The following is a 3,699-nucleotide window of genomic DNA, read 5'->3' on the forward strand; positions in this document are numbered from 1 at the left end:
GTGGCTCACGCCTGTAATCCCAGCACTTCGGGAGGTGGAGGTAGGCGGATCACTTGAGGTCAGGAGTTTGAGACTAGCCTGGTCAACATGGCAAAACCCCATCTCTACTGAAAATATAAAAATTAGCCGGGTGTGGTGGCGCACGCCTGTAATCGCAGCTACGCGGGAGGCTGAGGCAGGAGAATTGCTTGAACACGGGAGGTGGAGGTTGCAGTGAGCCAAGGTTGCGCCATTGCACTCCAGCCTGGGTGACAGAGTGAGACTCTGTCTCCAAAAAACAAATAAATAAAACAAAATAAGCAAACCCTTGCTGTTGTGGAAGAAGATGGAGCCAGGATCAAACAGGCTGAAAAACAGGGTGATGGAGCTGTCTGGGAGGTGCACAGGGCAAGGGGGCATCATGGAAGGCTTCCTGGAGGAGGTGGTTCTGCAAAGACAGCAGAAGGAATAGTTAGAAGGAGCCAAGAGAAGGGATGTGGGGGAATATTTTAAGCAGAGGGGGCATCGAGGGTAAAAGCCTAGAGGTGAAACTGTGCGTGACTCCCTCAAGCAACCGGGGGGTGCAGGAGAGAGGCGGGAGACCAGGGAGGAGATCTGGGGTGGGAGTAGGGGACTAGTGTTGGGGCAGAGCTGAGAGGGGCAGATGGGAGAGAGGGGCTGGAGGGAGAGCAGGCAGGATGTGGGGACAGACAGACTGTGATGGAGAGGGGAGAAGCAGGACAGAAGCCAGTGTCCAGGTCTCCAATTCAGGGGTGGGGGCCCAGTGGGACCACCGCTGAGATGGGGACCTAAGAGAAAGAGCCAGCTGAGGGAAGAGGCTGAGACCAGGGTGGCCGCTTAGGGTGGAAGTCCTGAAGGATGTTCAGAGGAGAACCCCAGGGTAATGACTGGGCTCGCAGGAAGGACTCGGAGCTAGAGTCAGAGCTCCAGCATCCATGCGGCACTGCTGTTCCCTCTGTCTAGAACACCCTTCCCCATGCTCCACCCAACTACACTGTCTTCTCCCTCCACGTCTCAACCTGGGAGACACCTCCACCTGGGAGCCCCTCTGGGCTGTACATGCCCCATGACAGCCCCACTGTCACTGCCCAGTCACTGCGAGCTCTGTAGCAGTGGGGCTGCCTCCATCTCTTCTCTGCTATGTCCCCAGCACACAGTCAGCACCCTAGGCCTGTCTGTTACCAGAGCAAATACAGCTGTCATTTTCACCATCATGCACCCAGCACCCATCACACAGCCCTTTGATAACTCTCTTGCCAGCCATCCCATCTCACGTGGCTCCTCGAGAGGGTGCCACACAGAGGGAATCGCCAGAGGCCGGCCTTTCAGATGCAAGTGAGAATGGGGCCTTTTCCAACTGCCCAGGCCCCAGAAGAAATCAAAAACGGAAGAAATGGGCCAGGCGTGGTGGCTCACACTTGTAATTCCAGCACTTTGGGAGGCCGAGGTGGGAGGATCACCTGAGGTCAGGAGTTCGAGACCAGCCTGGTCAACATGGTGAAACCCTGTCTACTAAAAATACAAAAATTAGCCGGACGTGGTGGCAGGCACCTCTAATCCCAGTTCCTCGGGAGACTGAGACAGGAGAATAGCTTGAGTCCAGGAGACGGAGGTTGCAGTGAGCCGAGATCGCACCACTGCACTCTAGCCTGGGTAACAGAGTGAGACGCCGCCTCAGAACAAACAAACAAACAAAAAACACAAAATCACGAAAATAGGTGATGAGATCAGGAAACTCAGAAGTGCTATTTAAGCTTAGGAAATCAGGGAGGACTTCCTGGAGGAGATGATATTGGAGGTGAGAAAATCAGAAGTTGAGATGGAGCTGGCCAGGTGGACACCTGGCGCAAGAGCACTCCAGGCAGAAGGCACAGCCCGTGCAAAAGCCCTGGGGCAGGACTGTACCTGGGGTGTTGGAGGAACAGCAAAGAGGCCCATGTGGCTGGAGCAGAGTGAGCAATGGGAGAGAAGGAGGGGAGGGCAAGGCAGGGACCAGCCAGGTTGTGCAAGGCCTGTGGGCCTCGGAGAGAACTTGGGCTTTGACCCCAAGGGAGGTGGTTGCCATGGAGGGTCTCCATAAATGTGTCTCCCTCCTGAGTCTCTGTGACTACAGCTCCCACCACCTCATGTGGAGAGAACCTCCAAAGGGGACATTTGACGCTCTCCGGGAAGATGATCCTCACCCCCGACGTAGCGCTGGCCAGACCGTGGCTCCTCCTTCTTGACCAAGCCCCAGCCTGGTCCCAGGTGGCTCAACATACTGCTGCCCAGAAGAACCCCAGCATGGCTGCCTCATCCTCAGCAGAATCAAGTCCCCACATCCCCACACTTGTCCAGGCTCCTGCCCCACACATGAAGAGCTCCAGCCAAAACCACCTAGGTCTCCCCCTCCCACCCCTATCGCTGTCTCCACCATCTCCCACCTGCCAGGGTTGGGGTGGGGGCTCCGGGAGAGCAGCCACATGCCCTCGGTTTCCCCATCCAAGGCATGGCCACATCTGTCCTTGAAGGAGTTAAGGGTATGGGAACCGTAGTGGCCATCGCTGTATCTGAAATTCCACCATTAGGGCTCCATCCCTGCAGACCTTGTAGAAATCACTAGCGGCATTTCTTATTCAGTCAACAAACACCGACCCAGTGCCCACTTTCAGATAAGTGTAAACCAGGTGCAGCCCCAGCCCTGGGCCGACTGCAGCCGAGTCCTGGACCTGACCTGATCCTAACCATGGGACTAAACCCAAATCCTGGCTGAGTTTGGACTGAATCTCAGACCCTGGGTTGAGCCGGGGTCAACCAGGGTCAGCCCCAACCGCAGACTGAGCTCCAGACTCGGACTAAGCTGCTGACCCTGGCCTGAGCCCTAATACCGACAGAGCCCCAACCCCAGGCTGAGCCCCAATCCCAGCCTGAGCCCTGAGTCTTGGCTGAGACTATAGACACTGCCTGAATGTGACTCTGAATGTCAGATTCTTTTACCACCCCTGGAGGAGGCTGAATCCCTCCTAGCTCGGCTACCTCTAAATCCTAAAGCCCACCCCGTAGCCCCAGCTGCACTGACCCATGCTGGCTCAGCCAGATCCAGAAGGTAGGAGGGTCTTGTCCCACTTGCTCCCCTCAGAGACCCCGGGACTGGAAGTTTCCCAGTGGCCCAGCAGTGAGAGTGAGCGGGTTAAGGCCCCGGCTGCAGCGGGTGGGCCTCAAATGCTCTAGCCTGGGAGGCCCTGCCAGGCGCTCCATCTCCTGCCCAGCGGGGGCCGCATTAGCCGCTCAAAACCCATTCGGGGAAATTAGAGCAGAGGCCTCTGCGACAATCACGGGTCATTCTCGTCTCCTGTTCCCAGGCTCTCCCGCAGCGATGACAGCCCAGCAATGGGGCTGTGGGGGGAACACAGGGAGATTGGGGGATCCCAGCCGGCCGGCTCAGGCTGAAGCCTTCTCCAAGTCAGCCAGGGAAAGAAAACTGGAGGCTTTAAAGACATCACTTCAGTGCTCCAGCACCTTCCATAGCTCCCAGCTGACAAAGATGTCCAGATAGTTCAATCCAACAAGCAACAGTGAGGTCACGACAACACCAGGGGAGAAGCCCATTCCGCCAGCTCTCCATCTTTCTTCCCACAGTGTGTGCATTTTCCGAATGTCCTCCAGCCTCGGCAGGTCAGGAGGCAAAGTAGGTCAGGTTTACATTTAATTCAGAAATGA

Source organism: Mandrillus leucophaeus, unplaced genomic scaffold (genome assembly GCF_000951045.1).
Source record: "Mandrillus leucophaeus isolate KB7577 unplaced genomic scaffold, Mleu.le_1.0 Scaffold8, whole genome shotgun sequence".
Lineage (NCBI taxonomy): Eukaryota > Metazoa > Chordata > Mammalia > Primates > Cercopithecidae > Mandrillus > Mandrillus leucophaeus.